Here is a 12642-nt window from a genome sequence, read left to right on the forward strand (position 1 = left end):
GAGGGTGGCGGCTTCTCCCGGGGCCCTCCCTGCCCGCCCCCGCGGCGGGAGCGGGTGCCGCCTCCGCCTCCCTCTCGCCTTCTCCCATCCCAACCTGTCGCTCCCTCCCCGGCCGGGCACCCCTTCCCGTGGGCCGGGGCGGGCCCTCGGCGCCGGCCGCCCCGTGGAGGTGGATGCGATAAGCGCGGCTCCCGAGCGGGAGGGTTGCGCAGGGGCAGACAGACGCTGTCTGTCTGTCTGTCTGTCTGTCTGTCTGCCGGGCTTTCGGCCCCCGCGTCCCGCTTCCAGAACCCGGCTGGTGGTGCTGCGTGCCGGTGTGCCACAGCCTGTGCCGTGGTGCCTCCCGCCTGCTCGGTGCCTGACAGATCCCTTTCCACGCTGTGCTGAGGTACAGCCTCTTCTCGCTTTGTACAGTGGTTTTCTAGAACGTTTATCCTACTGATTAAGGACTGCAGCCTCTTTAATGCCAGATACAATTCTTCACCTATTGAAGTTATCGGTAACAAGAACTGACCTCAGGTACCGAGTTCACTGGTATTTCAGTAGACATGTGCATCTCGGTGATGCTTTTTTATCCTCCCCAAAGTGTTCTCAACAGCAGTGGTTGTCCATTCCCAACAGCTCTATTGTTAAACAAGCGCTCAAGTTTTCTAGCAGCCTCCTTTGCATTAATTAGTTATTTTGTATTCTGAAAACTAGTTCAGCCAAAGGTTGTGTTCTCTATATCTGTGTGGTTTTCTTTAATTTATTGAAGAGAATGTGTGGTGTACATATATGCCAAATATGCAGACGCTCTGTTTTTCTAATCACAAAAATATTTTGTTCCTAATTGTGAATTGTTAGGTCTGACTTGCTTACAACTGAAGAATGTTCAAGTTCAAAAAGAACAGAAGCAACTGCAATCAAAACATTATTTTTTCCTCAATTCACACTCACAAATAAGTAACTGGTCATTGTTAACCTTTTCTTCTGGTCTGCAATTATTTAAGAAGATTCATATGCATCATTTCATATAATGAGAAATGCCTGTTTACTCTCAGTTTGCTGTGGGATTCTTGTTTCATAGTGGGAATAATTAGCAATTATAATTCATGATACTAAGTGTTTTGAGGTTATGCATGAGAGAAAGACAACAGTAGGAGAATGCAATTTGATCTGCATTGCCAATTCTCTGCCATCACTTAGTTTTGCCTGGAGAAAGAAGCATTTGTTTGGAAAATTTGGCCCATGGAAACATTTTATTGAAGTTCTTCCTTGTGCTGCTTCACAAGTATAGGGAGCTTAGGTACTGCAGGAACAAGAGATAGGTAGGTAGGTGTATGAAGAGTTACCTGTGTGTAGTTCCTCTTAGTCTTAAAAGCTATCACTTTGAGGATGTCTATCCAGTGAAAAAAACTATTATTTTGTTTGCTTCTTAGTGTGTGGTAGTTCTTCAGAAATAAAAATAAATGTGCCTCAATGCTGCACACTGGGTGTGTACCATGTACCCATCATTTTTTAATAAAAAATTGAAAGCTCTATATATCAATGAAACTGATCCTCCAAGAGTATTTCCCAATTTACTTTTCCTGCTAGATCTTCCTTAAAGGCTCCATTAACCTCAGCCTGTAAAGTGCCTGATCAAAGATGCTGGGAGCAGCGGGTGCTCAGCCTCTTTTAGCAGCACAGCCCAAGTGTGTGTTCTCCCTAGGTCAGCTCTTATCGTCTGGGGTGGGTTTTGGGCTCCCAGGAGTAAATTTACTGATCTCTGCCATTAGGATGGGTTCCACAGTGAGGCCCTATAGAAGGACAAAGCCAGGCTTCACACTCAGGGGTGTGAGACGTTCACACTCAAATTTGTGTGTCACTCAATGCGCAAGGAAACAGGATAAAATAAGAGAATTCTTGCTGAGATAAGGTATGCAAGCTTTGTAGATATAATTAACACCTGCTTTTACTGCATCTTGAGGGCCTGCAGCTGAGCCTGTAAAAGTGCCTTTTTTTTAAGCTGTTCAGGTTGGTCAGCTGGGTCAGTGTTTTCTGTTAGGAACCAGATAGAAGTGAGTTTCTGCAGCTTAGAAAACAAGCTAAGCCATTTATGGTTTTACCTAGTTCAAAAATTTCAGTGATACCAGTGCAAATCTTAGACATGTTAGAATAATTTGACCTACCCCCAAATATGCAGATGCAAGATTGTTTCACCTGTATTTTAGAAGTTATTTGCATTCAAATTTTCTCCAGTGAGTGGTGTTTGCTGCTTAGTTTTCTACTGAATAGACTACGTTTGCAATCTTGTGACAGAAAGCACTGCACATGAGGCATGAGATCCATAGTTAGATGAAGTTATAATTCTATAGCTCCTTATAGATAACTATTTCTGTTGAATAAATGTTCTCTTGGTAGGTCCTTTTCTCCCTGTTTTATTGTGAAAAAACTGAAGGAATTTACCAGAAACACAATGTGGCAGCCTCTAAGGGGTTATTTATGGGTATTCTGTGGGGATTTTATGGGTGCTATATATGTGTTTTAACTTTTTCACAAGGAAGGGATCATTTTAGTGGATGTGCCTAGAATCACACTGTTGCTTTGACTTAAAACTCCCAGGAGCAGCACAGTGCGGGATGCTATAGAGGCTGAAAAGTACATTTTATTACAATATTTCAAACTTTGTGAAAAATCTACAGATAACAGATGTCTGTCAGATGCCCTGTAGAACTAGGAGGTGTTTCTGGAGCTGATGTTGCCATTTGCATCTAAAACAGCAGCTATTTTATGCAACAACCCCAAAGTACAGTCTCAGTAGTAAAGCCAGCACATCAGGAGCCCTGGAGCTTCAGGGAAAAGAAGGGCCTGGAGAAATGCTGTGGTGCTCTTGGGGAGACAACCATTGGAAGGAAGCTGTTGACATTGTGCAGAAGAACTTGATGAGCTGTGTGGTTTCCCGTAGGTTTGTCTGCAGACCTTTAACCTGTGTGTGAATTTTGGGTCACGCTACTCCTCCTTCCAGCAAGAATCCTGGCACACTGTAGCAGCGGGATGTGATGTAACGCAGTTTCTGTGCTTCTGATGTCTCGGATATTTCCTTGTGTCTCTCTGCAGGATATTGCCCTCAGTGTTTACCGTTGTGAGTTCAAGTGTAAGGCATTCTTAGTTCATCTTCAAGATGTAATTTGCCAGAAGATGTGAAACTGGGAGTGCCATAGTCTTAGGACATAGATCAGCATTTGCATAATCAGATATCATTCCAAAGAAGAAAATGCTGGGTTAGATTTCAAGGGGCATCATCAGACTTTTCAGATTGCAGCATGCACCTGCATTTATTTGTGGATTCCTGAGGTTTTTCTCTTTTTTTCCATTCTTACCACAGTTTATGACTTATTCAGGATATCTGCTGAGAAACATAGAGAGTGAGATGGCTAGAAAAATAATTTCCCATCCTGTAATACTTGTTCATAGCCTGCACTTAGTTGATATTCAAGGTTTTTTGAAGGCTTTTGTTTTGTTCTCTCAACAACTTTGTTTTCCTAAAACAAAGTAAAGCAAATAAAAAAGGTGGGTGTACTCTGGTGTGGTCTTCCAATTAAAATACCATGAACTGTGGGAGATTAGGCAAGAAGTCTTAGTTCTGTTGTATAGCCACAGTGCTGAGGTCTCTTTCAGCCTCTGGACAGCTGACTGTCCTCAGATAAGTCTCTTTTAGCATTTCTTCTCTGAGGTATTTCACTTCCATAAAACAAATGCTAAAGGTTTGGGGAATAAACTTGAAGTTGAGTTCCTTGGGCTATTATTTTTCCCTTTTGTGGGCCTGTTTTTTTGCAGTAGAAATTTTGTCTTGTACTAGGAGAAACTTTCCCAAGGAGAATGTCACTGAAACTTTTACAGTTTTCACTGCCATTAGCTTGGATTACTCCCCCTGCCAAAACCCAGTTAATTGGGATTTTTTTTCCTTTCAAATGATGCATGCATTGCTCTTATATTTTTTTCCCCTCAGTGAAGCTAGATAAAAATGTCAAAAAAAAGAATATTGTAAACAAGCAATTAAATTTAAAGCTTTATACCTTGAAAGTTGGTTAGCATGCAGTTATTTGACTAAGAACAAATTCTGTATGTATGCATGCCTGCCTGGTTGAGAATTAGAGAAAATTAAGATTGACTTTACTAATTTCTCCATTTCTCCCTCCTGTGAGAATCTAAGGAACTACTTTGTTTACTTTGCACTTTCATAAATAATAATAAAAAAGTTTGGACTTAAAAATAATAAAAAAGTCTGTAGCAGGAAAATTAGTATTTCCCAGATCACTGAAGCATCTAACCTAATAATATATTTTATTGGTAAAATAGCTGAATAGGAAAAAATGATAGTAAATGTTGAGTACAATTGTTATGCAGTGTCATCTGTAACCGCAGTCTAACTATTGTTTCCTGATGTTGTAGCAGCAGCATTCTATACTGCTACATTTTTATTTTAGTTTCCCTCTTGTGCTCTGGGATGTGTGTTCAGTTGTAAGCATTCTTATTGTGCATTCTGGTAATAGGAAAATTCTTAAAACCTCTGATTCTATATTTTGAATCTGTTGCATGATTTAGGTAAAAGAGATCTTTCATATTTATAGTTCAGTCATGTAGTAGACTCTTAAAGCTATATTGTGCAGTTTGTACTAATATAGAGGTTGTGCTGCTAATATTACTTGCCAGACTGACAGAACTGTGACTGTTCATGTGGTAAATGCATAGTGTAGGCAGCTGAAAGAGAAACAAGCTTTTCTGAATAGTCTTCCCAACTGGTTCCCATCCTGCTGTGGGTAAACTTATAGGGTAAATAAGACTACTGAGAAATGTAGCTTTTGCATATTCCCCCCCCCACCCCTCCAGAATTCTCCACCATTTCTTTATCTTTTATGCCCTTAAATGTAGTATCTCGACACCTTTGAAAGAGATTTGTGAGAACATAAGGTTCTTTTCCTCCTCAGCTTTGTTGAAAAGATTAATTCAGTATGAAACTCTGGGAAAACTACATTAAATGAATATGTTTTATGTTCTAACTTTGTGAATGTCCTTCCACACCAAAGGCTCAATTTCATGTCCAGAGCACTTTCCATAGGCGTCTGTTTCTGAATACATATCCGGTGTGTCGAACGAGTGACCTGCAAGGAGCAGCATTACATCACTGCAAAACAAGGCTAATTGACAAATCTAATTGAGCTTGGAATCAAGTCCCCAAGGCAAACTCTGAAACACTCACCACACCTGGATATCTGCATTATGTCATTCTGATTGCCCCTCTGGACAATAGGGTTGATAGGCTTATGACATAATTTCATTCACTTCTTTTTGGAGAGAAAATCATGTCTGTGGTGCATGGTGGTGACAGATGGTCTGTAAAATGGAAGAGCTGTAAGACTGGAGAGTCAACTTCTGGTTTTCACAAGCACAGTGGACCTTGTGGAGAGGAAGACTTCTTTTTTGTGTTCCTGGATGCATTATTGTAGTCTAAATTTTATAACAGTGAATGAACAATGGAAGAAATCTCTAGTCTTTGTTTAGACAAGATGTGTTTATGCTTAAACCGAAATAGCTTTTTATAGTCTGGCTTTCAACCTAAGAAAAATGTTCTAGTATTTATTTTTTGTTTCTACTATGTATCTGTAGAAAAGATAAATTCTAAGAGCAGTGTTATACAGGGAAAAACTAAGCTTTGGCCTTCCAAAGCTTTCAGTTGGATGAGCAACATTTCATAGGGTTTTTCAGAGTTTTCTCAGCCTCTTTAGGACCTTTCTAACCTCCTTGTTTCAGTCATTAGTGAATGCAGTCCATACCCCCCATTCTTAACCAGAAGCAGCTTCTCTCCACCTCCCTACTACATCTCTTCAGAGTAACAGAACTGAAAGTGTGACTAGAGAAATCTTTGTGTATTTTTAGTTCTGTCTTGTCAGGATATTTTTCTTGGCTGAGAGCTAATGGGCAATCTGTTAATGTGTTTTAATGCATATTCATTCTTTGTGTCTGCTGAGTATCTTCTACTTCTTTTCCTATAGTTTCTTTCATTGTTACTATGGCAAGTTTCCTTGCTTCTGGATTCATTCCCCCTCCACTGAATGCACTTTTTACTTGTTTTTCAGCTTTTCCTTGTGCTGCCTGATTGGTCTTCTTCTCTTCCCTGTTTTCTTCCCCTTGATGTGTTATTCTCTTGCTTACAACTATCAGTTTTTCCCTCGAAATAGAACTTCTAGCTCATCATCAGGCTTTCTGTAAGATTGTCCCCTAGTGCTTTGATAGCTCTGGAGCAGAGAAACTGGGCACCTGTGAGCACAGCTGGAAACGAGGAGGAGGAGAAAGATGAGTGGGCTGTGTGTGACCAGCATGTTCTCAGAGGCCTCGTGCTGGATGCTCAGTGGGCTGCAACGCTCTGTGAGGCACTGCACAGCCAATCCTGAAATATCCAGCTACAAATGTTTGTGCAGAAAACATACAGCAACCTTCTTTCTCTGCTGGGCTCCCGTACCTAAATATCAAGATTTGATGTGAAGACAGCCCCTTGCTGACCAACCAGAGCAAGAGTACTCTAAGTACTTGGAGTGTAAAGGTTTCTTTGGTTTTACTTTTTTATAAAAAAAAGGTTTTTTGTTTTTGCTTTTGTATAAATAGTAGCACAGGAGAACAGGTTGAGCTGGCAAGTGTGAAGGTGGAGGCTGTGCTGGGGACATATGCAGAGAGTGCTGGTGTGTGACCCATGTGAGTGATTGCTCCTGCAGGCTGCTACAGAGGCAGCTCCCACTCAAACAGACACTCCCAGATGGCTTTTTTTTTTTTTTACTTTTGGCTTTTTGGGGGGAATTTTGCCTGAGTAATGGTCTGCAAATGCAAATGTTGAGTGACTGTGAGTTATCAGGTGTTTGAAAATATTTGAGCACAATCAGATAGCTCTTACAGAGCGATAATGCTCCAAAATTTAGGTTTGTGGGTTTTCTCTTCAACATTACAAAACAGAGATTCTCAAGACCAAAGTGCCAAAAAATCAATATTATCCTAAAATAACTCCTAATTTTTTTTCTTGAGGTGTGTGAAATACAATGCCTAATAGGATATGCAGTGTTTATTAAACCAGTTTCTTTGCTATATATACTCTAATGATAAAAAGGTCCATCAATAATTGACTAGAATTGATTTTGAAGTTTTTTCCTTCATTTTGATGGTCGTAAGTGATGCCTGATCAGGAAATAACCAGCAAAATTAGGACACAAAATTGCAAAGGAAGGATGTTTATTTTAAAATTAATTTCCAGTGTATTGACATCTGACTTTGGAAATTCTCTATCTTGCTGTCCTCGTGAATGTCATGTCTTTTCCTACAGAAACTGAATGACAGGGACACATTGCTGCATTTGAAAGGTGCCAATACCTCTCCAGCCACATTGTGATCCCTGGATATTGCAAATTGTACGGTGGAACTTTAGTATCAGTTCTTGTAAGAAGTGAGGGGACAAGGACATCAGCTGGGGAGATTGTATCAAAATAGTTGCACAGATGAATTACATTATTTTCATGCTGATAGCAGCAGTTAAATATATTCCTAATAACAAGTGTAATTGTTATCAAACAAAAATAAATTAATTTTATTGGTGTCTGATATTTTAATAGGTGCTAGTTAGGTCTGTTCTTGCTGTCATGGGCATTGTGGCACTAAAGACCTTCAACACTTTTCACTTTCCCAAAAGTGGATAAAGAATTTTGCTTAGGGCACAGTGATTGTCCAAAGAGAACTTCTGACGTTTCCAGATGATGTATTCACATAAGGAAAGAAAATAATTTCAGATGGTTTTTATATAATATCAAGAATTATTTAAACAGTTTACTTGCAGAGTGAATTATATTTGCTTTCATGAGGAGTAGTTTTAGAACAACTCTGCGGGTGTGAGAACATGACGATGAACTGCCCAATTTCTCCATCTGGTAAAATGTCCTTATATTTATAACAAATTTGCATACATCTTCTTTTTCACTTGTTCTTGCTTTTTTCCCTTACTCAACATTACTCTTACAATTGTGCTCTTACTTCAGCTTTATTTGTAGGTAGGTTATGACACACTTTACAACTGTCTCCATACTTATATTCCTGTACTTCATCCCCTGTATAAATGTATAAGCAAATGGATAAATCAGGTATCTTGTGTTCAGGCAACATGCTTAGCCCTTTTCTAATGAAGAGTGTAGTCCATGAAAAATCGCCATCACCATGTTGAAGGCATGTTAGCCATTTTTGATGATGTTCATTTTAGTACCAGGATCTTTCATATGTCTGTCAGCCCATCCTTTTGCCATAATATAAACTGCTCAGTCTTTAACTATGGAACTCTTCAAGACTATTGATTCAGGACTGAATTGTGGAATTCTTTTTCTGTTACTGATATGCCATAATTGCATTATGTTCTGATAACTTACAGAGATGAATCTTTTATGCTTGGAAAAGAAATTGTTAAAGAAAAACCCAAAATAAACCCTTAGACAAAACACATTAATTCAGCCTGTAAATAGCTAAGGAACCAGGCTTGCATGGGTATTTAATTCCCCCAAGGTTGCATTATTGGAAAAACTGTTTAATGAAAACAGGGTAAAAAGTTGTTCAAGTTAGCAAAGAGAAAATGAAAGAGAAAGAACATGATAAACATGAACAATTTCAGAAATTATACAAGAAGATAAAATAGAAGATATTTGTTTCTACTTCTATTAGTCTGTTAAATTCTGAAGTGGAAAATTCAAAACAGAGACTAAGAGACATGGGGATTTTATGCAACTTTTTTTTTTTGATTGAAATCTGCTAAAAGATTCCATTGAGTCAGTGTTTGGATATATGATATGACATTTACATAGGTAGCAGGGCTATCTGGATGGCTGGTATTTAGTAATGGTAACAATAATGATTTTCAAGTGTATATATACCTCAGGCTTCAGAGTTCAAACCAGTATGTAGTAGCTTGAAACAAGGATGAACCCCAATATGTGGCAAAATTTTTATGCCTGTCTACCTAGTGCAAATTCTTGTTTCTTTCTGTGAAGCAGCTGGTGGTGACTGCTGTCAAAGACAGGACCTTGGATATGATCCAGTGTTGCAGTTCCTTTGTTCCTCAGCCCTCCTTAAGTGCTATTTCAAAAACTCATGTCTTGTAGTATGCCTAAAAAATAAATGCAATTTAGCTGTTTTGGGATGTGAATGAATTTCAAAGCTCAATATCCCTGAAAACACATTGACCAACTATAGCTGATGAAAATGAATGTATACAGGCATACAAGAAGAAAACTGCATTTAGCTGTGTTTGAAGATTGTCAGTATGGGTCCAGTGAAGCACTTGTACACATTTATCTGTAAACCACATGTATGCACACACTCACCTGACTACCTAAGGAGCTACCATGGAAGCAAAGATGCCTGTAGAACTATCTGTAGAGGCTCTTTGAAGTCATGTGTACAGATTGTGTGGGTGCTGTTCTTCTTTTTGCTTTTCCCCCACTTACAAATGCCAAGATAACTTGTGTGTAAATCTGACCTAGAGGCCATTGGACTCACTCAGTGTGTTTCCAGTTACTTTAGAGATAATGTTTATAGGTGAATAAGTAATAAGCAGAGCTGACTAATTCACTTCTGTGTACTTGTATGCATGTGCTCACATGCTTTGCAGGCACATCAATGAAGGCAGTTGGATTTTTGCCCCAGTTTCTGTAGTTGTCATCACTAACACAAGAGTATCATGAAATCTTGCATTCAGTGACCTTGTGATTACAGGTTCTTTCTTGCTGGACTGGGGTGTGAAAAAATCCAGCAGCTTGAAGAGCATCTGATTTTCTCTTTTTTCCCTTTATGAGAAGCTGCAGGATAAGACTGGATTTTGATTACTGCAACAATTTCTCAACCTTTAGAGATAGGTTTCTTCATGTCACAGCTGAATACTCTATTAATTGGGCAATCTGATAAATGTCTCAAGTTGCTGATAAACATGATGGTTGCAGTTGCATATACAGTTCCTTATCTGTATAATTTCAAGAAATAAATCAAAGATAAGAAGCCATTTGTTACAAAATACAGCAGGCATGTGAAACTGGTGTCAATCATGTACCATTAGGTGAAGTTTGACAAGCCCTGAAATCTTTAATCACAATCAAAGCACTGAAATCTTCAGTGATTTGCAATATCCCCAGATTACCACATTTTCTAATCCAGAGGCTGCTAGGAGTTGAAGAGATCTTGGAAAACTAGGAGGAACAGGTGTACTAGTGTTCCCATTTATTTATTAAATTGAAGAATTAGTTAATGGCAAAATAAGAAGGGAGCAGAAAGTAATTTTTCCCCACAGCTATGTGTAGTTTGGATGGATTGGAAAAGCTCTAGATTGCTGTATAGAACTAAGTAACCTTACAACATAGCCTAACTCTGTGCAAATCTTGCATTTAACCACATAGTTTGTTACTTTTGTGTTTTGAAAACTTCTGTTTTCTTTCTGATGTTGTTTCTTTGGTGTGTTGAACTTAAATCATAGCCAGAGTGAGAACTGCAGGTGATAAATGAGTCTAGATTTGACTGAGGATTCTTGTTGAAGAAAGTTCTTGGCTTTATTTACAAAGTTTTCTGGAGTAGCTTGGTAAGGGAAAGAAGTAAGGAGAAAAATCTTTCCCCTTCATGAAAATATTAACTTTCTACAGCTTTTTGATCCTTTTATCACTAAATTGCAGGTGTAGTAGAGACCAGAGAGAAGAGGAGAGGGGTTTCCTGGTTTTTTTCCAGTTTTTTATCTGCATTCTTGAGGATGAAACATTTTCACACATGAAATACAGGTGAAAGTACAGAAACCTAGTCCACGCCTTCTGGATGTTTTCATTCATAATATCTTTAATTTGGAAGAAGCTGAATTAAATATGAATTGTAGTGCTGATGGATCAGAGTCAGTGTGTCTGCACAAGTGAAGCATGAGTAAAGAGAATTTATAACATACGCTTCCCTTTGCATTATGGAAGAGAGCCAAACACAAAGATGCCTCCTAGATCAGTAATGTGTTTATGGATATATCCAGATCTTTTAGCTGAAGCTAAAATGTTAGGGAGAAATGCAAGCTATTCTATGGTGCTTTAAATAAAAAATGTGGAGAGCCAGCTAAAGTCATGACAATCTTTATCAACTTGGAAAAAATTAATTTTTCTTGGCTATTTTTTGAGATTTTTAATAACGTGTCTTAGATTTATTTGGTCTATGGTATAGCATTCCATCATGTATAATGTATTTTCACTGATTTATTGATCTAGACATTCTAGGTTCAAGTTTGTATAAGAAATTGAATAACTTCCTGAATTACTCACACTTATAATCAAATCTTTCCAACTATTTTGTTTGTATTTCCTAATAATGAACAAGGTCAGACTAAATAAGAGCCACAAGGAAAAAAATCAACAAAAATAAACATAAATAGTTTATGTTTTTTTTTAATTCTAACTACACGATCTTATAGAAGATGAAAAATTATTTGACTCTTGGTTTCTGCTCCCCTAATCTGGCTTGTCTTCATTGACCTAAAGTATCCTAGGTTTTATCAGTGGAGAAATGTTTTTCTCCTTCCGACAAGCAGATGATGTGTCACCAAAATTAGCAAAGACCTAGATGAGATTTTGGATGCACTTGCACGTGCTAGTGAAAAAAGTTAACATTCCCACTCTTTGTGTGATTTCTCAGTTGTGATTCCTTTTATGCTGTACTGATATGGAAATAATTTGTACAGCTGGCTGTCCATTGGAAAGGAGAATTGCATTGTTTGCTCCTGCACTAATGGAGCTACAGGGATTCCTTGCCCCCCCCCCATCACAGACAAACAAACACTGCATCTTTCCTTCCAGCCCTCTTCAGGATCACTTCTGGATTTAGTTTCCCTCCCTGTTTGTTGCCTGAGGAGTCACAGGTATCTGTGTTTAAGGCTGGATAGGTGCTTAGAGAAATCATAGAGAATGAGTTGTTTGCCAGGCAAAGCCAGGTAATCAGAGATGGAAATGATAGGTAAATTACCTTATATGAGTCTTCTCCTAACAGAGGATTTCCAGCAGAAATTTCTGTGAGAGCTTTTTTTCTGCAGATCAAACTGCTCTCTGTAGTTTGTCTGCTGCTAAAGTAGTGACTTTTAATAAATGATACACATATTGAAATTCCTAGTGTTATTTTGTTCCAACCTGTTGCTCAGTTAAATATGGATGAATTGTTCTTGCTCAGATCTTTTGATTTTGCTTTTGGACACTGCTGTGGATTGTTCAGTAGCTCTTACACCTGGTAGAATGCCTTGGCTTATAAAGATTTTGTGTCGGGAAGTTTGTTACGCTTTTTCTTTCTGTGAGATTGGTCTAAGAAAAGGTAATACAATCCTTGCCAACTTTGCATTTCATCTCTTTGGACTGTCATAGCTAAAATAGCACTGCCTTGTATCCTGCTGTGGGATACAGCAGATCCAGCAGGTGGGATGTGGAAGAACCTGCAGCAGTGATGTGTTACACACCCTGGGTTGTGTTGGATGGGCTATGATGTGGACTGTACAGCAGGGAGCTGTGCTCTGGGCAGGGACCCACAGCAGCCAGTGAAGGTACTGTGTTTGGGGGTTTCTTTCCCTTTATGATAAAGTAGTGTTTTCATTTTTTATCT

The 12642-nt window shown here is 38.8% G+C and overlaps 1 protein-coding gene across 1 annotated transcript in view; it reads left to right on the forward strand.

The window, feature by feature from the left end:
• Positions 1-12642, forward strand: part of TLL1 (tolloid like 1) — a 125960-nt gene that overhangs the window by 1152 nt on the left and 112166 nt on the right. The window lies entirely within an intron of this gene.

This window comes from Agelaius phoeniceus, chromosome 4 (assembly GCF_051311805.1).
Source record: "Agelaius phoeniceus isolate bAgePho1 chromosome 4, bAgePho1.hap1, whole genome shotgun sequence".
Taxonomy (NCBI): Eukaryota; Metazoa; Chordata; class Aves; order Passeriformes; family Icteridae; genus Agelaius; species Agelaius phoeniceus.